Source organism: Lissotriton helveticus, chromosome 9 (assembly GCF_964261635.1).
Source record: "Lissotriton helveticus chromosome 9, aLisHel1.1, whole genome shotgun sequence".
NCBI classification, from domain to species: domain Eukaryota; kingdom Metazoa; phylum Chordata; class Amphibia; order Caudata; family Salamandridae; genus Lissotriton; species Lissotriton helveticus.
In genome coordinates, this window is record NC_136070.1 from 984,733,294 (window position 1) to 984,756,536 (window position 23,243).

Genomic DNA, 23,243 nt, shown 5'->3' on the forward strand with positions numbered 1-23,243 from the left:
ACATGAATTCTGTCTCTGGTCTTTGTCATTGGACCATGACTTTGAAGCCTGCTCGTCATGTCACCAGATGAATCCGATGGCCTTGAAGGAGAGAGAGGCAAATTTGTTCATCACGAAAGCTAAGCTCCAGAAGAAGGTCGTCTCGAGATCTTGACCTCGTTCGGAATCGCGGTTACACCACACATCGAGGCCGTTAAAAAGAAAACATAAGAAGAAGCGGTGCCATGCGTCTTGACGCAGTTCTTCTGCAGTTGGTTCGTCGAGGTCGCGTCCCCGGATCCGATATCTCCGGAGCATAGAGAAGAGTTGTCGCCGACTCCATCTGTAATGATGTCACCAACTTTGTCCCTGGCTCCCAGGTCAAAGACTCCAATGGAGCGAGCCAGATTTGGTGATCACTCTGACTGCAAAGTCAAAGAATTTGTCAAAGGGAATTATCTGAAAACATGCTGTGCACACAACTTTTAAATAGCCTCTTTGGCTCTTTCACAAGCAACTCAAGACTTGGCTTTTTAATCATTAATTTCAGCTCCCCCCTCTCTGGTTAAATACTACAGATATTTTAGCGCCGAGACGCCCATGGGCCATTGTTCGCGCTTTAGAAATATTATTAATAATAATAATAATAATAATAAATGAACTGTAGAAATTGTTTAAAACGAACTGTAGAAATTGTTTAAAACGTATTTCAGTAGTTAAGAAAGCCCTTGTTTGTAATTCTGAAGTGAGACAGAAACAAATGATTTAATAGGGTTCATATAAACCAGAATACTTTACTTGGTGATGTGCAAATGAGAAATATTTGCTGAGCCTTTATTTCCACACATTATTGTTTGCACGCTATATCATTTTAGATTAAATCTGCAGGTCAGTGAGAGTTTGTGGCCATTTCAATAGCAATTGTCTGTCTGTACGTTAGTGTGCTGCCACAGCATGCTTTAGCAATGTATTTAATAAAAGTGAGAGTTTTTAAATATGAACTGAAAATCATTCCTGCCCCCACCCTGACAACATTGCTGTTGGGGTCATGTGTACCCTAATATATGGCTAGAATTTTGTCATGTTTGGTAAAAAAAAATAAAAAAAATTAAGGCCACGTCCAGAGTAGAATACAATCTGAGCTAATCAGGGCGCACTTACCAAACATCAGATGATAAGGTAAGCGCAATCCTAAATCTCCAAAGTATCCTGAGAGCCAACCGTCCTAGCTCATGTACACTAAAAACAAGAATACAAGGAAAATTCAGAAAACTGCTTGTGTTGTTGATTATATATTATAACCACATATAGTATACCTATAGTAGATCATAATATATACATAGCATACATGCAGTTGATATTAAACAGCATTTAGTGATTTTAATGTGCGGCATACACATTTAACACTGAGCTCAAGAAATTGAGTGCAAAGATTCCCAGTAATGCACATAGCCAGTTTGTAAATGTAGGGAAAGTAAATGTAGTTGGTTTTGAAAAATCAAATCATGGTGTCCAACTTTTCCTCCAGTATTTAATTGCTGTACAAGAGTGCATGTGTAGCGATAGCCACCTAGTGCCGCCATCTTAGAATATAGCAATAACCCCATTTTAAACTGTGTTCTACTTTCCATACTATGAGCTTACTCTGGTGTATTTCTATGCACTGGATTTCAGATTTCAGGCTGCATGGCGTTGGCTCTTTCATTCAACTTTTCACTTTACCCATCTACGCATTGGTCTCCTGTTTTTAGTGGCAACAAGGATCTGATTCGATGTGTTTCGATCCCACAGATGATCATCATGTATCTTCTCATTCTCAGTGTCATTGTTTTTATGTTTGCAGTTCTTCACTGGAGACAGGTGATCGCAAACAGGAACATAGTTTTATTCATCGTTGGATTGTTAGTCTACATAAGCTAGTGCTCAAGATTTCCTTCTGGATATTTCCTGCCAAAAAGAACACTCTTCAAACCGTTTCCTTCTGGAGGACAGCCAACCCCCAACCATGTTCCAGTCATACAGCACTGACATCATGATCAGTCACACACCGAGCTCTTGATGTCACTTTGTCACTGCCATTATCTATGGCAGCTTGTGTCATAACGAGGCTCTGGGCATGCAATATATTACTTGGTATGTGCTCACATAGGGACTGTTGTACATCACCACTTCATTGCCATAATTTACTGTTCACCTCACTCTATTGACAGCAATATTTGTTAACTGGCCTCCTTGTTTACCACATATTGGAGCACGGCTGAGAATGTACATCACCTTTCGTAAAGTTTACATATACTCAGTCACGAAGTCATGACACTTCATCCTTAATAGCTGGTATTTTCCTAGGCTGTTACTAATTATTGCTCATTACCAGATCGTCATTCTCTTTGTTTTGCTACTTATTTTCCAAGTCTTTATTCCGTGATATTCCGTGAGAACTGCATCCAATCACAATACCAGTTTGTGCACTTATCAGAACATCAAAATGGCAGTGCAGTGTAGAAGTTTTCAATTGTTGTGGAATGGAAGCAACCTGCGCAGTGTAAGCTCCAAAGTATATGATGGAGGAGTGGCAGTCCTGGACATAATTAACCGCATGCGTGCGGCGGCTTTTTTCGCGCTGTGCAGCTTTTTTTAAAAAAGCCGCGTTACATGACGAGCTGAGCTCGTCATGAGCATGCGAGCGGCGCAACTCATGACGAGCTCAGCTCGTCATGAGCATGGAAGGGGTTAAATGCTATTGGGCTGCAGAACTGGTGGTAGTCAATGACTGGGTATTTGTTGATCGCGAGGACCCGGCATACCAAGTTGATAAAAAGGGTATAGGTCATGGGGTCACCTGGCAGTTCCATAATGTCGAAAACGGGAGCAGGATTTACTGATGCAGATGGTGTTGAGTGTGGAGAGAAGCAACCAACTATCAAGGATGGGGTATAGGCTTACTGGTTAAACCTTACTCGGGGACAGTGATCTCTTGAAGGAAGTGGGTAACTAAGGCTGTTTGAACTGGGCCCTGCTTGGCATAGAGTGACTGGGAGATGTCTGGAGAGGGCAAGCACTAGTAATGTTCGAGGTCATGCATCAAGAGTATGAAATGGGAGACTGGGCATTATAGTTACCTACAGCTTGGGCATGCTCATATGAGACATTTAGTGAATGGGCAACAACTGCTGGAGGCGGTGCCGTTAATGGATAGTCTACTACAGGACCCCCTGATGTATAAGGCTATTTCTAATGTTTTCAAAAAACTTGATGATAACTCCCGAACCAATGGTGGCACTGAGAGGCCTGGGAAGGAGACCGTGGACCCTTAGATGATGATGGTTGGCCAAATGCCCTACAAAGTCGGCAAGAGGTAGTGATTTGTACTTCTTTTAGATTGATGCAATTTAGAGTCCTGCATAGATGGTACTCCTCTAGAGTGCTCCTCCAGAAGATGAGAAGGGGTGGACTCTGCATTCTGCCTGCGGGGGTCTGGACGGGAAGGCACATTTTTCCACATACTTTGCAGATGCCCTTCAATACATCCGCTTTGGGAGGACATGGTACAGAGAATGGCTCAGGAGGTTCCCGTAGATGTGAAGTGGATTATTTTGGCTATAACCGGGGGAGGTGTCCCAGGCAAAATATCAGGCGATTTGGCTGGTGTTTGCAGCAGAGGTGGCTAATCGTAACACCACACAGACTTTGGGCACAACGACCCGCATCCATTAACCCCCCCCCCAATACCCCCCCCCCCCCCCCCCCTCCTCCCAAAGAGGATTATTTTGTCTAGAACAGGGGATGTGTCCTGGCCCAAATATAAGATTTAGCTGCTCCCCACCCCCAGAGTTGAAAGCTGGGATGCAGATTTTGACTGGTGCCAGCGGGCGGAGCAAGTGGTCTGTCAAACCAGAGGCTGACCTAAGGAGTGGTAAAAAGTGTGGGGCAACTGGTGACTTTTCAAGGTTACTGAGTATGGGTGTGGTGTTGGGGAGGGTACTACACTTTTGGTGTTACCTGCTGTGGACTTACATTTTTAAAAGCCATAAAGGCTCCATTTCAAGTGTATAACCATGTCATATTTCTGGTGCTCTCTGCTCTGATGCAAAACGCATACTAAATGACTGCTTCAATTGCCGTATTCACTGTATGCTGAGCGATGTTTAATAAAGAGTAAAGAGTAAAAAAAAAAAAAAAAGATACCATGTAGCAACATCAACACCTGATACCCATCGTAATGAGTACGCAGCTGCAGATCAAGCTGAGATTAATGAACTCATTGAACATTATAGAACAGATGACCGGTTAGCTGCAAGAGGAGAACACCTCCTTTGGAGTATACCATTCGAGTCTATACTATAAGATATCAAATCAGAAATGCAAAGGATGTGTGAGGACTCCGAATGGAACCACAAATATATTCAGACAAGGTGTCGAGCACTGGAAATGAAACTAGATATCAAAGGACCAAAGCTGTAGAAGTTTGTATGGCCAAGGCCAATCTGGATATTGTAAAGAACACCACTGATATAGATTACAGGGCTCGACAAATCCGAAAAATGGTACTAGTCCTGCAGGTCTAGTACCATGGAAAATCCCCTCGACCTGACTCCAGCCCACTTGACCTCCGTCTCTGAAAACGGAGCGAAAGTGACAAGATAACAATATTTAAAGGCATGTTTATTGCTCATTTCGTTTGTGAGCAATAAAAATGCCTTTAAATCGTGTTATCTTGTCACTTTTGCTCTGTTTTTAAAGACAGAGGACAAAAGTTAGTTTAATTTCCTACTCGCCAGAAAGGGCGAGTAGGACCTAAAAATAGCTCGTCCTAATCCATTCTCCCTCGCAAATGCGAGCGGGCGAGTGGATTTGTCTAGCCCTGGATTATTTGAAACTCTAAAAGATGATCTTGAGAAACTAGAAGATAGTTCCCGTTGGAATAATTTTAACCATTATTAATGTCCCTGAAGGACTAGAAGGCATCTATCTGAAAGCCTTTAGAAAAGAGTTCCCGGATATCAACAAAGGGACCCCTTGAAGCGCAAACCCAAATTGAAAGAACCAAGGGAACATTTTCATCAATATATTGACTTGTACAATTAAGGAAGAGACCCTAGGGCTGACGCTTAAAGCTAAATCTTTGACCTTTAAAATACTTTACCTGCACAATAAGCTCTGATCTAAGTAAGGCAACAGAACAATGAAAGTTGGAGCTGGAAAGGATAATGGAGGAATTACAGAAGCTTGGGGTGAAGATGTAGTTAACGTTTTCGCAGGAACCAAAGGTTCACTTAAGAGGTAGATGAACTCCTGAGAATAAAGGAGGGGATTTACAAGGGTATTGGGCTGGGTGGGGAGCATAGAGATAACATAAAAAATATTAATTTTATTTGGAACAACTGTGATTATAGTGATGATTACAGGGGTGGGGAATTCCTATCTCCCGACGCCCAAGACATCTAGATTTCTTAGGAGGGCAAGAGGTTTTAATTTTTATTTTGTCCAAAGGACAAGTAGACAGTCTTATGGTAATCCGATACACTGCTGTTCAACTCTGTTGGTCACAGCCATGTTAATCAGTAGCTCTGAGCAGTTTATTGGCAGTGTAAGGGTCCATGCAAACGCTGGGGGCCTGCACTTTAATTTCCCCAGAGCAGAAGAACAACATGATAAAGAAGAGCTCAAAGTTGCAGCCAGCTCCATTGGCTCGTGTGGCTCCCAGCCTCGCGTTCCTTTTCTTTTAGAGCATGAGACAAACATCGTGCTTCTGCAGCTCCAGAACACTCACAGCACTGGCATGGAAGAGGCTGCCGTATCTGCCTCTTGGCCCCTTGCTCTGACTTGAACTGTATGACCCCTGCCTTTTAATCTCTGCTCCACTCTTGGGCCTCATACGGCCCCAAGCTCCCTGCTCATCTTCAACTCACTTTGCTTTTTCAACTTACTTTGCTTTCTCTTCTCATGCAGCTCGTGCCCCTCCTCCTTTGCACTTTACCTTTCCTGTACACCTTATGTTTCACCGGCTGCCTAAACCTGCTAACCCCACCCCACCACCCTCCACAGCCTTCCCTGACAGCCCTGACCCGCTCCCCTTGGCCTCTCATATCTTACGTCATCCAGGGCTAACATTAAAGCTAATTAGTTTCTCCATGAGGCTATCATGCAGGCCTAATGCCACCCACATTTCTGTCCTTGCACTAGGCCTCTCATCTCACTTTGTGCATGCACCAGGGGCATTTTGAACACACTGCCATAGCAATCACAGCTCCTGTGGAGTCCTTGATGGGCCTCTTCAGTTTGCAGGTCCGCAGACAAAGGCCCATAATGGATTTGAAATTGAGTGATAGGGTGGATGAATAGATGCATGGATGAATAAGTGAGAGGGTTGATGTATAGATACATGCATGAATAAGTGAAATAGTGGATGATAGATGCATGGATGAATGAGTGAAAGGCTGGATGGATAGGTTCATGGATGAATGGGTGGAGTGAAAGGGTGGATGATAGATGCATGGATGAATGAGTGAAATGATGGGTGTAAGGATGGATAAGTGCAAGGGTGAATGAAGGGATGGATGAGGGGATGGGTGGGGTGAAAGAGGATGGATGAGTGAAAAGATGAATGGCTGAATAAAAGGGTGGATTAATGGGTGAGAGTAGATGAATGGATGGCTGGGTCGGTGGGTGGATGGATGGGTGGGTGGGTGGGTGGATGGATGGGTGGGTGGATGGATGAATCAGTGGGTGGATGAATCGGGTGGGTGGGTGGCTGGCTGGGTGGAAGGGTTGATGGGTGGATAGTTGAGTGTAAAGGTGGATGGTTATATGAGCGAAACGGAAGATGGATGGGTGAAAGGGTGGATGGATGAGCGAAAGCATAAATGGAGGAAGTGAAAGGGTGGAAGGATTAGGAGTGAAAAGGAGGATGGATGATCGAAAGGATGGATGGTTCGAGGGATGATTGAAAGGGTGGATGAATATGAGCGAAAAGGAGGATGTGTGGGCTGAAAGGATTGATGGATGTGCAAAAGGATGGATGAGTGAAAGGAAGGCGGGATGGATGAGTTTAATCAATAGGTTTGGAGTTGGAAGGATAGGTTGAACAGGGGTTTTGTGAATGCGCCACGTTAGCAATTACTGTAGAGGTGGAGCACTAGATGGGTCTCTTCTGTCTACAGCTCGACAGACAAAGGCTCATAATTAATGTGAAAGGGTGGGCGTGAGTAAAAGAGTGGGTGGGTGGGTGGGTGGGTGGATGGATGGATGGATGGATGTGTGGGTGAAAGGATGAGTGAGTAAAAGTGTGGCTTGCTAAATGAATGGAGGAGTGACATGGATGGTTGAGTGACGGAATGGTGGATGGACAAAGGATGTTATAATGAAGGAAAGAGTAAATGGATGGATGGGTTACAGGGTGTATGGATTAGGGTGCGAAATGATAAATGGATGGATGAGTCGAAGGATGGATGGGTAGAATGGTGGGTGGATGGATGGATTAGTGAAAGGATGGCTGTATGGATGAGCGGAAAGATGGACGGATGGCTGAAATGGTTAGGTTTGGAGATGGATGGGTAGGTTTGGATATGGATGAGCGGATGGACTGACGAATAAACAGATGGATGAACATATTGGTAAAAGGCTGATGGATGAAAGAATGAATGGATGACAATGTAAAGGTGACATGCTAGATATCAGTGGGTGAAATGATGAATGGATAGATGCTTAGATGGAAGAGACAGCAATTCTGGAGAGAATTCAATGACTTTTTTCGCTTACTTGGTGGCATAAGAGCTTTGGATCAAAGTGGGGGGTATTTTAACTTTCTGAGCACTCACTTGGCCTGCACTATGCTCCTTTCTCTACCTGGGGACTATCCGGTAGGCGTGGTGCTGTTTGCCAGCGCGTTCTTACTGGACAGCCAGTATTTGGTTGCCATAGAAATTCCTGGCATTGAACAAAACTACTTTGTAGAAGAGCAGAATGCTTTCACACACAATGAAGCCAGCTGATAGATAGGAAGAGAAAGCATTTTAATAAAAACAAAAAGGTCTTGGTTAACTCAGATTGAATTAGGGGCTTAAATGTTAAAGAAAGTCACAAAAGTGCCCCCATGATATATGTCCTTATATTAATGTTGATTTACGTTTTTCATGAATTCACATGAATTTCCTTAAGTAGGCCAGAAAACCGTAATCCTATAAAATTTTTGTAAAGTGCATTTTAGCATGAGCAAAGATGAATGTGTCCCAGTGGAAATCTGTTGAGTGTTTACAAGTTCACCTTTCCTCCAACCACATTTTTCCCTGCCCTGGAAGAAGCTTTACTTCTGCCGTTGTCAGGGGAAATTTACAACCTTTCTCAGTATGGGAAAAGATTACAGAAGAGCTGGTGAAAAACTGCAAACGTCAAATCCTTCTATAGTATTAGCCTGACATTAACCAGAGAGGCTATTATCAGAGCTCTTCTATAATGAGATTGCTGCCATTATTTTACGGTGCACTGTGTGGCACCAAAGGGACAAGTGGATTTTATTACAGGACAAGTAGATTTATGAAGCTACTTGTCCCATGGACAAGTACATATTTCATTAAATTCCACACCCCTGCTGATTATGAGGAAAAGTTAAATGATTATCAAATTGAAGATTTAATGAGGAGACCGTTTACTGTGAACGCAGTTCTCTACAAAAGTGATGTTCAATAAGAGAAGATGAAGTCAACTGCTCACTGCATCTCATCGCTGTATAAACTGCAGTAGACTTCCAAGACGGCTGTGAGAGTTTTGTTGATGTCAATTATATAGAAGTGGAAAGGCATGTTATGTTGTGTGATTTCAGACCTCCAACCCCACTCCGGATTCCCTCACAACCTATATTTCTTTTATCTGATTCAACATGAATTCAACAGACTACACATAGAGGTAGACAATAACAAAAACCATACATTTATGAATCTTTATTTATTTTCTTTGTTTTATCAAAATAATTTGTATACTATCTTTTGCCAATTTTGCATATAAAACTAATATTGTAGACATATACCCAAAACTTAACAATATAATAGCTTTTTCATATGTCAACATCATCAACCCCTAGGTAAAGAGACAGCAACATTCATTCCAACAAACTCTCAAACATGCTTACCTCTTTAACTACACTCATACCACATTCATAACTACATATATCTGGAAAGTGGGAAACATAAAGTTGTTTTTAGTCTCCACGACCGTTATAGAGCAACAGCATTAACCCCTCCCATGCTGGTGACGAACCCCAGCCGCCACGCCCCGCGGTGGGCGTGTGCGGATGACGGCTGTGGTTCGTCGCGGCCCCGCTCTGTTCTTTTGTTTACCGCACAGCGGAAAAATCGCGGCCGCAGCGAAGGGGTTAAGCAGGATCTGAATAGCATTGGTTGACTCGTTTCGGTGGCTTGTAGAATGGATGAGCACCACCTTCCTCAGGACCTGCCAGATATCAGACCGATATCGCTACACCCAGGGGAAACTACCAATCTTTCTTCAACAATTATTTGTATTGAAATGACAACCGTTTTCCCGAATATTATTGCCACTTTCTAAAATCCCCTTAACTAATTAAATTAACTAAAAGTATGTTGTTGCAAACACACGACCCTTATGAGATCACTACACTAGGATCTTTGTGTCCTATGTCCTTATATTTCGCCACTCCATAGAACCAACATCTTGGGTTAAAATGTGCGTCAGAAAACCTTAAAATGGGTCCAACAAAGCTCCTTTTCCAGAATCCACATGAATCTCAACCCGGGAAAACGGGTACGCAATGATGGTGACATATGAAAATGCTATTATATTGTAAAGTTATGGGTATATGTCTATAATATTAGTTTTATATGTAAATTTGGCAAAAGATGGTTTAAAAATAATTTTGATAACCAAGATGAAGAAAATAAATAAAGATACATAAATATGTTTGTTTTTTGTTATTGTCTAACTCTATGTGCAGCCTATGGTGAATTCATGTTGAATTAGATAAAAGAAATGTAGGTCGCGAGGTAGTACTTCTATATTGTAATGGATTATTACATAATTTTATTTCATTACTTGAATGTTTTATCTTTTAAATGTTCCTTGCTGTCATGCTGCTGGTTTCCCTCTTGTGCGTTGGCATACACACTTTGTGGTGTGGGCTCTTCCATTATAATCTTCGTGTTACTGGTTTTCGTTGGACTGGTCTTTTTGCAGGCCTTGTACAATGAGGGCAAATGTTGGTCTTTATAGTGGACTTTGTTCTTGATTTGCCTCATTCGCAGCACTCCTTATCGTAATAGTATGGACTACGTGTAGTTGTACGTTGGTGTGAGACTGTAGAGGATACTGTTGTGTGTTTAGCATAATTGGAGTTGACTGTTGGCAGGAACCTGAAACTGCACACAGTGTTGATTATGCCTTTGTCCAGTATTCTTTCAACATTGTGGAGAATGTTTATTTAGGGTTAGCTTTTGAAAGAACGTGGTGTCGCTAGATGATTACATCCAGTGTGCTAAATTGCCTTTTTCTTGGTGCATGTTAATTCAGATCGGGATTCTGTTGGTACTAACTGGGCACCAGTGACTCCCATTTGCACCTACGAATGAACATAATGCTTTTGTCGATTGATACAAGTTGCAATATTTCGCTAGCTTTTGGAATTTTGCCTGGCACTATACCTACAACAGGCCTGGAAACGATAATTTAGTTGTGTATTCCACATACCTCCCTTTGAGGCGTTTTCTAAGTAAATTTAATTATGCAAAGTCCACCAAGCTTGTGGGACCAAATCCGACACACGTGGCCATAATTATTAAAACTGGAATTTTATTCCTATGATTAAAAGCTGCATTTACCATGCGTTTTCTCTTTCTACCCAAACAATCCTGGAAGGTCTTCACTAAATGCTCTTATTTGCAGTGGAATACTTTGTAATGTAACTCTTGTTTACTTATAACCACAACCATAGGAAAAACACCTATAGCTTTTTGTTTCGATTTACAAAAAACTCAGTTGTTTTTCAGAATATGATCATCTAATTTAGTAATTTTGGCACCAGTAGAGAGGAACATGAGTTTGGCGTGCATCTTTTTGGACATTTGTTGGGAGCTATATATGATGGATTGGCAAGATGAAAACTGTACTGTTATTTAAGATTGCTTCAGCAGAGGTTTTCTATCGATTGGTTAGAACGCTTGTCTATATGGCTGACTCGGCATAGGTTATAGCTGTCTACAGATACTTATTGTTAGGAGTTTTAGGAGGTTGGTTATGGTCTGGCAAGATCCCTTTAACCATTTAGACATTAATCTTGGTTTGAACAGATCCCAGTCTTATTTGCCTTTACTGCGCTGTTTTTTTTCAATTTCAGAGAATGTGTGAAAGCAAGTTCTGATGTCATTGCTAACGTATTCTGGAATATATTGTTAATATTTGAATGCTTTATTGTATTTCCCCTTAATTATCTAAAAAATAAAGAACTACTTGATTTTTGCAAGTTGATTTTATGACTTTTTTGCCCCTGTTTGTCCAGAGATAGATGCCTAATTCAGAAGAATCAATGCATCGTTTTTCAGAAAACCAAGAATTACTAATATCTGCAATATACTCGAAATGGTTGCATTTTTCTTATGTACCGATTTTGCTGAATATGTACTCTTTCGCATTGTGCACATTTCAACTGGTGATCGAGATGCTGGCCCTCCGATTCATGTTTTTGGTTTTGCCTGAACAGCGCACTTGATCTATATTAGTTGAGTATTAGTTACAGTACACAAGAACCCGTTCCTATTTTTTTGGCACAGGCTATTTAATGAGCTTCCCCTGCTCCGCTTGTGGTGTTGCTGCTCTCATCCTCCTCCCCAGGGCCTCCCTCCTATGACTTTTCCCTTCACCTTCCAACCATTCTTATTTTATTAAAAAAAGGGAAGAAGAGCGCTATGACGTGGTCAACACTAGCCGTGTCATAGCTTTTTTATTTCCTTTATTTTAAGCCTTGTTGCACCTTAACACATGCTGCTGTGTGCAACGTTGCTCAACTGCCCCCCCCCCCCCGTGCATCGTCTTATAAATGGGTAAAACCAATAGTTCTTTCATAGGCAAAACCTACTGGCTTTGCCAATGCTTGTTTCTCTAATCACTGCTCTTTTCTTTCCCACCTGATTGAACAGTAAGAACGTATGAATAAATTGGAGGGGTATAGAAGTTGCATTTCCAATTTCAGTGTTTGTGACCCGCATATTGCAAGTAAATTGAGAATGATCTGTGTAAGAAAATAATTGCACCATGTGGATGCATTTTTTTTTTTTTAACAACTCTTTTTATTGACAAATCGCATATAAGACACAGCACTCAGTACCCCGGAGGAACTGCGGCAAGTACAGTACAGCATAATCAGCGATTCAGTGAACATTAGAATACATGCCCCTGGCCCCCAACCTCTCTGGCCCACCCCCTCCCCTACCTACCCCCTGCGCAGCGTCTCTCAAGCACTGTAGAAAGTGTTCATACACAGTGTGTATAACATCGCCCCTATGTGCCCATCACACCCGCCCCTCCACATCTCTTATCAGTGCCGGAGGTTCCAGCCATAGACCCCTGTAGTCCGCCCACCTTTTCCATATTTTATAATGTTTTGTGGGGCAGCCTCTGTCTTTGAATATTGGTCGCTCCAATCCCATGCAAAAATCAAGGCCTTTTGTTCACACAACCACTTTGGGAGCTCTGGGGTCCTTCCAGGCCTGAGTCACATCCCTCTTTGCTACTGTAAGGCCCAGTAGGAGTAGGTGTCTCTTGTAAATATTACCCCCCACCCCTTCGAGGACATGAAGTAGGCCTAATTTGGGGGTACGAGGGAGGTCCCATCCCAGCACTTCCGATAGACAGTCCCACACCCCGGTCCAAAATCCTACCAGACCATCACAGCCCCACACTGTATGCAGGCTAAAGTGGATGCATTATTTTACGGAAATTTATATTGCACAAACTTGACCCGAAGGTATCTGGTATCCGAGCGCCTAACATAGCGCCATTTGCATTACATGAGGACACATTCATTTTTGTTAGGCACAGTAAGGTTAACTGATTTGCCCAGAATCACAGGATGTTCAGCGTCATTGCCGAGACACGAACCCGGTTCCCCTGATTCAAGATGACCGCCCTATCCATTAGGCCAACTCCTCTCCCCAAGTCAACCATATATGTATGTGATCAGTTTCTACTGCTTTTGAGTCATTTATGGGTCCGGAGTAGCATGCCACTCGCCGGAAAAGCGCTTAAACACCCATTAGTGGTAACAGGTGCTATATGAACGCAAACCTTTCTTTCCCTTCTCGCCCTCCGCTATCCTTCTCATTCCAAATAACGGACTAATATCCACCACTCAAATTACTTTCATATTTCACAATACTAATTCACCACTAATCCTTTATGGGTTTCTGGATTAGCGTGCTTCAACACCGATCAGGGGTAACAAGCGCTATATAAATACAAATCCTTTTGCCTCTTCTATCCTTCTGAATCCAAATATCTGACTAACCGATCAACCAATTAAAAATGTACTTGCATGTTTCGCTATACTAATTCAACAATAGTCCTCTTTGGGTCCCGGAGTAGCGTGCTACTCGCTGAAAAAGCGCTTTGACGCCTCGTCAGGAGTAGGAAGCTCTATACAAATGCAATTACAATACAATGGCTTTTTCCTACTTCGATTCATGCAAAATGTTACATTTGTAATGCATGGATGAGCTTCATTGCACAAGTAACAGACCTTCAGAAAAGAGCAGGGGTGTGGTATGGGATTTCTTTACACAATGGGTGACATTTTTAGTAAGTTAACTAGTGCGAAAATCAATTTCATTATGTTGTTGGTGCATTTTATAATCCGTTTTAATTGGACACCACTATTCTTAAGAGTAAACCGGACCACATGCCCGAGAAAAATTGTAAAGCAGATCCCAGAAATAACATGTTCAATATTGATTCCATATTAATATGTGGATTTTCACAGGCTGAGTTTAAATGTAATCGACAGAAAAACGCTTGGTTTTGAATAATTTATAACATTTTAAAAATAGTATGCCTTTAGCCAGTCTCAGTCCTGATATTCTTTCTTCTGGGATGAGCCTCAGTATCAAATCAAAATAAGCTTTCTTCGAAGTCACAAAGTGAATCATAAAAGCTACAAAAATACATCCATGACAATAGTTTAAAATAGCCAAAGTACGAGTTTAAAACAAGGTACAAAAGTTTATTCTATATAAAAACAAGAATATCAAATAGAATATTAAACTGTTGTCACTGCACAATCACATAATTACTATTTACAACCGCTTCCTGTAGTTATAAACGGCCAGCAAAAATCGTGACATTACTGCACAAATAAAAATATTTGGTAGCATTTGCAGATAAATAAACGCAGGGCGGCATTGTGTAAAAACCCAGCTGTAATAACAAGGGTTTAATGAGTTTGTCTGAAACCTGAAAAGTGTTTGCAGAAAAGCACGGTATGCATGGTGTTCTGTGGTGAGGGATCATCAAACGTGCAATTCCCCAGGTCAGGTGACCAGTTGTTAGTAATAGGAAAACTAAACGGTGGAAAATATCCAACCGAAAACGGGTTAAGGCAAACTTGTGGCGCGGATTATACACATTGGCTAGATATGGTTTCATATAAGAACTAGTCAAGATCATTTGATTCCTCCGCTCAGAGGGTTTACACATTTCAGATGCTAATCTGATTTTGTCCAGTAATGAGATGCATTTCAGTTTCAAGGCTTTCCTTTGAACATTGACCAGGAGATTGAAATATTCGGGATGACCAAGGTCTGTCAGAAAGTTGTGCACGTATTTGTGCCACGGGATGTTAAGGGCATATGAGGATTTTTGGCAGTCAGCAATTATGGCTCGCTTTACAGTTGTATGTTTGGATAACCATATTTTGTGCCATAATAGCACTGGCTGGATCCTGATCAAGTCTGCTATGTAAGGGGCTCCTAGTTCAGAGTGACACACGTAGGTTGTGCTACTTTCGGGAGAGCAAGGAGAGACCTAAAAAAAGCATTTTCTTCAAGCTGTAGTATATCAATCTTTCCATGCCCTCAGAGCTCAGCTCCGTACATGGCAGTGGATCTACATTTGGCCTTATGAATTGTCATCATTTCCTTCGGATGTTTAAAGCCAAGCTGTCTAGCAAAACTTAATAGAGCCATTGTTGTTTTCATAAAGTGGAGTTGCTTGGTTTAATCGTCCGTTGCCAATAATCCAATTGATTAAAGACAATGGCCAGATATGAGAATGACTCTGTGAACTGAATTATGGAAGCCTCAGTAAGGATGTCACGGCAGCGAGTGGCCTTCTTCCCAATCCTCATGGCGAAGGTTTTGCCTACATTATTTTTTTAGCCCAAGGTTTCGCATGAACTGAGCAAACTCGTCCTCTAGACGCTGCAGGGTAATGGGCGTGCGGCCATTAACACTGCGTCATCGGCTTTAAAAAGTGCTGGTATAGGCCGATGTCCCACCTGGGGTAGGTCAGCTCAGTTACTTGCCAGTATATCGCCTACGCTATTAATATAGAGATTGAACAGGAAGGGGGCCATTACGTATACCTGGCATACTCCTCTTCCTATTTTAAATGGCTCAGTACAAATGCCGCTAAGGCCATAACGTACTCTACCGCTGCCTTGGGCGTACAACTCTCTAAGGAAGTTCACAATGGTGCAATCCATGCCCATATTGGCCATGGTTGCCCATAACTTATCGTGAACTATCAAATCAAAAGCCGAAGATAAATCTACAAAAACTAAAAACAGATTGCCACCTTTCATGTGCATATACTTCCCAATTAGTAAATCTAAATTAATGGCCTGGTCTGCAGTTCCCAGCCCATTCCTAAAACTGTACTGTAGGTCCCAGAGGTTATTTGTTTTGGTGTAGTCCTGAAGTCGTCCTAAAAGCATGCGGCCACGCGTTAGCATGAGGGGCGGGCCCTATATGTGCCGAAACAATGAGGTGGGAGATTCCAATATCTTCCTTAGGGGAATACAGATTAGTAAAATGTGCTATCCATGCAGTAGCTCTATGATGGCTATCTCTGCATGGGGGCTGTCTTGGAAGTTATGGGAAGGAGAATTGTGGACACACCAAAACGTGTATCCTTAAACGGTCTAAATGTGGTTTGGTTGTTCATGACCGTATGTAAATCAGTCATTTTGCATACCTAATCCACTCTAGGCTGGACTGGAAACCAGTAAACAACTGTAGCAAAAATGTCCATGTCTTTATGGTCTCTAGCTAGAAAGAACCTTTTGGAGCATTATTGGTTAATGGAATCCTGGATTGCTTTGAGAGCAGCCCCTATAGCCTGCAGCCTTCCAGCTAATGCCAAAATGGCAGGATAGCCGGTCCAGTTATACAGATATTCTCAAATCCTTCCACCCTTTGTAAAGAGTACCTAGTCCTACAGTTATAATTCAAATCATGTAACTGGGCCCTTAAAATTGGGTAGCGTCGTATTTATGATTGCTTATTTTCTCTTCAAAAATGCAACTGCAAAAAAGTGACTTTAACCGAGCCACCATATTAAGAAAGAAAAAAACCTCACTTGCAGTTAAGTGCATGCTCTCTTAACCACAGCTAGAGGGAGGATTAATCAAGATTTAATTGGGAAGTGCCTTTTTAAAACGAGCATTGGCAAAGCTCCTTATCTCCCCTGTGCGATTTGTCCAGCATGGCTAAATTGAAAAGAAAAAAAGGATTGCGTCTTCTTGTAGGCATGCGCCACTTGCATGTTTGCACCTATAAAATGTGGTGCTTTTTAAAAAACTACTTTTTATATTTGCTGATGCGACTTGAATTGGCAAATACAAAGGATAAACGTACAAAAGTGTTTTCCTTATTAAAGCAGGTGGGGTGTGAGAAAGCAACATGGGGTGGGCAGAGCCTGTGTGTGGGAACAAATGCGGAGGCAATTGAAAGCAACACTAGAACTAAGGGGGTAAAGCAACACCGGGTGTTGATGGGCAGAAGCAACATGCAGGGAGCAGATTACACGAAATGGGTGAGAGGGAGCAGGGTGGACTGAGGGGTGAAACGTGAACCAATGAAGCTCGGAGGGGTTAGAATCATACGGGCGAAAAAAGGAACATGCACAGGGGTCACATGCGGGCAAGCTTATCACAGGTTGGGTAACGCACATGGGAGACAAATAAGCACGGAGAGAGATAGATACGCTCACTGGAAATAACTTTTTAAGCATATGCGCTCCGAGTGCTTACACAAAAACAACAAGCATTTGCAATGCAATAGGTCTCGCATTTGCAAAAGTTGAAGCTATTGGTATTGTAAATGGCAATGCCTTTTATTTATGTTTTAAAAACCAACACGTAAATAAAAGGCATTGTCATTTATAATGCCAACAGCTGAAACTTTCGCAGATTCGAGACCTATTGCATTGCAAATGCTTGTTTAAGGGTGCAGCTACAAAATGGGGAGAGCAAGATTTTATTTTTTAAATTGCAGTATCGGGAGGCTAGCAACGTGGAGGGCCGGAGAGTGGAGAAGCGTGGCTCAATGGTTAGAGCGCCAGACACTGATGCAGAGGTCTGGCCCGGGACCAGGGTTCAATTCCCACCTCGGCGGGTCTTGGACTCAATTTCCCTGGACCTGATAATGCTCGCCTCGGTGCCTAGTCTAATCATGGGTCCCACTCTGGGACTCTGGGCAATAGCTTGCTTAATCTCCACAACGGCCCCAGCAGCGCTTGGATGCCTGACTTCACCTTGGGGGTGCCCAGGAGTGGACATTTCACAGGAAAGCCAGGACGGGTTCCACAGCGGTATGAATACAGCGCTACAAGACCTCTAGTTAGAAGTGCGCTATATAAATACAAAAGCATTTACATTTACAGAGTTGGAAAAGTAAAAGGGCGGTGGGGAGTGGGGAACCTAAGCATTTATCAGGGATGATGAACAACAGAAAGGGAGTTCGGGAGGAGAAGCTATGGACAACAGAAAAAGGGTGTGGGTCGGGGAAGCCATATGAAGGGCAGGGTGAGAAACAGAAGCAATGGACCAGTATAGAGCTAGAGGGGGAGAAGCACTCAGGTGAGCAAGCAGTGGGGGTGGGTGGGGGGTGTGAGTGGTTTGTAGTGAGGAAAAGCAAAAGGCGAGAGGGTGGGTGCAGATAGGATAAGCAATATGAAGGGCAGTAGTAGGGAGTAGAGGCAACAGGCAAGTGAAAATAAAACATCATGCTGTATCGACGTTATCTAGGGGTTGCCAGGGCGCTCTTCCTTATAAACGTTAGGTGGGGATTCTGTCAATGATATTATTACACTAACAGTGGGGAATATATATATTTCACTGTTATAAAAATGAGTTCAATTAGCTGAACTATGACCTCAGGCAGATGAGGTATGTAAAAAATGCTTTTAAATGTATTTTGTGTGCGTGCTTGTGGGTGACAGTGTTTGAGTGTGTCTGTGTGTAAGTGTGAATGTGTGTGTGTATATGTAAGCGTGTGTGTGAGAAAGTGAAGTTGAAAGGGCGTGTGATGTTACTTCCGCAACCCCAGGCATTTTGGTGAATTGACGTGCATGTCATGCTCATGGAGTGCAAATAATAAACTTGGGATGAACACAACAGGTGTTGAAGGATCGGCACTAGTCTGACCTCTTAAATCCTCAACACAGAAGCTACTAACACGCCACCCTACCTGGCCGAGAAAATCACCAGATACTGGGGTTAAAGCAATACAAGACTTGACCTGGTTGGACTAGAAATCAGCAGATGCAAAAAGGAGATAAGACCAGAAAATATGAATTTTCCAACTTTAGAAAGATCTGGAAAAACACCCTGTGATGGATCAGATGTCCATACAAAAATATAGAAGACCTGCTTCTTCCGGGACTGCATGGGCCTCCATCCATACTAACCGTGTGTGTTTTTTTGCCCCTTGCGTTGAACACTAGATAGAAACCCTACACCCCGCAATTCCCCCACCCCCCCCAACATAAGTGCAAGATTCTGAATACACTTCAGAGTTCTCACTATATACATAACTGCTACACATTTGTTTAATTAATGCGACTACAAATGTTATGCTTTCCAGGCGGGCCGGTGGGTCCAGGGTACAATAGAGTGGCAGCTGCCAGCTTCTAAATGAAAGGTGCACACGTTGGCACAGATGCGGCGGGCTTTAAATAATGCATACCACCAAGGTGTGCACTGCTTTCTTCCAGGAAAGCCTCTTCCTCCGGTGAACCAGGGAAAGGACACTGTGAGTAACACGAACTGGGGCACACTGACACTGTTTTCTATGGCAGCCCCTGCTACTTTCCAGTCGGTTATCAGATTTGGACTTTCTATGGCAGCCCCTGTTACTTTCCAGCCGGTTAGCAGATTTGGACTTGGCAGCCGCGGCCAGCGCCGGGTGCAGCCTCCACCGACACATCTGTCAGGTCACTTATCACCTCTACGCACACTACTCTGGCTTCAAGGGAACTGGCGGGGGAGGGAGGCATTGTGAGAGGATGTATGCATCTGGTTCCCAGTGCTCCTGGGCAGGAAGGGTTGAGCCTTTTCCTCCAAACATCATGGAGGTATACTGTCCCCCCTCCCCCACACGCCGCTCCTTCCCACCCCCTCCCGTGCTATTCCCAGGCGCTCTAAAATAAAGAGCCTTCTGACTGGACAATGCAGCAGCAGAGCTCCGGCTCCTCCGAGCCAGCCGGGGCTAGAGAGTGGAGGAGTGGGCGGGGTACGCTTCACCTTTCACCCTGCTCTTCTAGGAGCAATGGCCTGAGGGTAAATCTTCTTGGTATGTGTCACACAGAGAGGCAACCAGGAAGGCTTGTCACGTCATCAGAGCCCACGGGTGCATAGCACCTAGGTGGCAGGGCTTGTCTGGGCGTTTTTTAAGCTCTTAGGTGCTTGTATCTTCAGGACGGCAGGATACCACTGTGTTGGTCCACTCCCAGTAAGACTCCAAGAATGCACGCCTGTCCCGAAGCAGGTAAGGAGTGAGACATTCTTCCTGACCACACGGGGCAATTACGTTTTACAATAAAAAGTTCGGGGTAAGGGCAGGAGCACGCTCTGTAATATTTGTAGTTCACACCCTCGCTCTGTAACCACCTCCCTTGTACACTTTATCTGCCAATAATTGCCCGTTTTTGAACTGCAACCCCCAAAACGTTTCTAGGAAACGTACGCATTTGCAGTTCAAAATTGACAGGGTGATTGCGTGTCAGTCCTGGCCCCCTACACAACGCAGACGAGTCCAGAGGTGTGGTTGTTATTTTACAAGTGAATACACAGTTCAAGTGCAAAACAAAAGAGAAGCAGATTAAGCGTGACGGACAGCAGAGGCACCCGCTGGCCAGGCCATTAAAACATTACCTCCTCTTCCTCGCTGGTTTCAGGCCTCAAGCAAGGGTCTTTGCACTAGGCCCTGACAGCCTCGACCTCGCCTCTCGTTTATTAATGACCGTGGTGCAGCACGAGGCAGTGTCGCCTCCCGAGGGGGCTTGGCTCGAAGCCCTCTCAATTAGACCCGCTTCCTTGCTCTTGTTGACAACAATGGCCAGACTTAAGGCCCCGATTAGAGATGGAACATTGTGAAACAAGCCTCTTAGAGAAGGGGGGCTCAAGTGTGAGCAAGGACACAACGTGGCAATGTCAAGTGCTGACACGCCCATGAGTCCAGTCCAGGTGGGCGGGGCCTAAAAGACCGGACGGTCACTAACCCCACTTCCAAAAGAAAACCGATGACAATAGATCTCGCAAGCGCGCAGCGCATGCGTCGCTAGGCGAGACCTAAAAAAGTAATGCCTTATAAAGTAAGCAGTAAGGTGCCCATCCCCCAGGAGAGTGAAAATTGGAGGAAGAACCAAGCAAGTGAATGTGACAATGAAACAAACCAATGGTAAGCAGTGTGTGTGCTCTAAGCTAGCTGGAAGGTAGCAATATGTCTTGCACTACTAGACAGTAAATGCGCTGCCTAGTATACAAGACTTGGGGAAAAAAAGGTGTATTGGAATGGCTTCACAAGATGGTGTATGAAGAGTTCTGGTGTTATTGGGCTTTAAAGGAAGTTTGTGAACAGCAGCGACACAGATTCCAGTTATAGCACCCAGGTTGGGCAGTAGACTTGAAAGTACGTGATACTTTTGCTTGCTTGCCAAATACCTCCACCTGCACGCCATTTGGTTCTCAACCCTGCACGTGCCCAATGCTCATCTCGTGCTTGAAAATAACATGCAATCTTTTCTTACAGTTTGACCTTTCCTTCTCTGGACAAGGAGGCATGCTGTATGTAGTCTCAAAAAAAGCTTACCACAACGGGTTGCTGTAGGGATCGTTCAAGGACCCCCCCCATAACACTTGAATTGTATATCCTGCCTGTATAGAAAAATGAAATCAGGATTTCAATTTGAATTTCATTCAGTTTAAACAAAGAAGGAAGGAAATTGCTTATGAAATGGGACTTTTAGTCAGTATGGTGTTTTGCTAATCGTGTCCTCATGCATAGTTCATACATGAAATTTTGCATCACATTGACTTTTTAGATTTACTTGCACTATAATCTTGGTGTTCAAGCAAATTAAAGTAACAGTTCGTGTTGTGTACACTTGCAAATGCAGGCTGGGTTCACTATGCCTACGCCCTCCTCTTGAATTAGTAAAAGTTATGTTCCAAGGTAGTAAGAACCTAAAGGGAGCAACATTCTCTGTAGTACAGAACAGAGTCCTCTACTAACAACAAATGCGCACAACCTACTTGCAAACTTTGCACTAAAAGCGTGACAGCACGCACATACCACCATCCTTTAAATGCTGCGAGTTCTAAAAACTTGGCAATGAAAATGCTTAAAAAATGATTTTCTTACGACAACGGTACGGCGCAGAAGTCAACTGTCCCTCTTTGGCGGGGAGAGAGTTGGAGGCGTCTAAATTTCCTAATGCATGCCTTTGAAACAAATGACTTTGAGTGGCAAGAATGATTCTTCTTTCCAAATAACCCCAATTTGAGGGAACGTAGTCAGTTAGTTAAGAATTATCCCAAGTGTTGTTTTTGAGTTCAGAATCCTTTCCCAAAAGTCCACGAAAAAGAATATTCTTGACCCACAGCCGCATTTTTAGGCCGTACCTGGCAAGGCAGCTGTCTGTGATGTATTGTATGATGTTTTCCCGCCTCATTCTGTTGGCTGTTTAGTGTCCATGCCACAATAAAGTAAGGCTTCCTTTTAAAAGCAATAACGACTATTTTTCATCTAAGAATTCAAATGAATCGTCACACTGACTGTCCCATTCCTTTTTTTTTTTCTAAAGCAGTCCCTTTTTGCAAAAATTGACAAAGCCATTGGCCTGACTTCATCTGCTAAATAGCTTTTGTGGATACCTGTGTTTACAAGTGTGCCAACTCTTAATAACCAGACTTCTCGACTTTTACCAAGAATTGTTTCATATGTATGTCCTCTCCGAAATTAGTTGTAGAGGAGTAAACAAAAGTCGATTTTCGTACTCAATAGGCTTGGAAAACTCCCTGATCTCTTTAAAACACAGGCAGATTTTTGTGCTACAAAAATCCTCTGTTCCTCCTTTGTGCCACCTGCTGTGGAAGTGCCTCCAGGTCCTCCTTTAGATCCCTCTGTTCTTCCTCCAGACAGCAACGTGGTCCTTACATCTGACCCTCCCCTGCACGCCCCACCCAGCCCTCACTTGCCACTGCACATAATGCATCCAACATCTGTGCTTCTCCTGCCACCCACTTGACTCCTTGCCCCAGTCACACACAGCTTTCCTAGGCGTCTACCCTTCCTATATAAAAAGCTCATCGCGCTTGCCCTACAGGCTCCTTCAAAAAGATGAAGGCACTGCTGTTTTAGTTCCTTCTCCGTCACTGTGCCCTCTTTCCCGATTGGAGGTATTTTGTTTTGCTTTGTGTGGCACATACAGTTTCAGCAACAGTGGTTTTTCACATTTGGACATATTCACTGTACATGCCAATGTTACATGACATAATCTTGAGAGGTGGCCATTAAGGAACATTACCCACTACACTGCCCCTGGTCATTCGAAGTTTCAAAGCTACCCCACACCTCATGACAATTCTTCAGTCTTAAAATGACAAAAATGTTCATTACAGGCTGACTTGATCAGACCTATTAAATCGTTAATGCTTTTCAATATTTGATGGGTACTTTTGAATGCAGGTGGTTTCTAGCACTTTGGGTTATTGCGTTTGGAATTCATTGCTACACTAGTATATAGATGAG

At 43.2% G+C, this 23,243-nt stretch overlaps 1 protein-coding gene across 2 annotated transcripts in view; it reads left to right on the plus strand.

Moving 5' to 3' along the window:
• DAG1 (dystroglycan 1) overlaps positions 1 to 23,243 on the plus strand; it is a 102,261-nt gene that overhangs the window by 42,709 nt on the left and 36,309 nt on the right. The gene's annotated exons all lie outside the window — the stretch shown is intronic.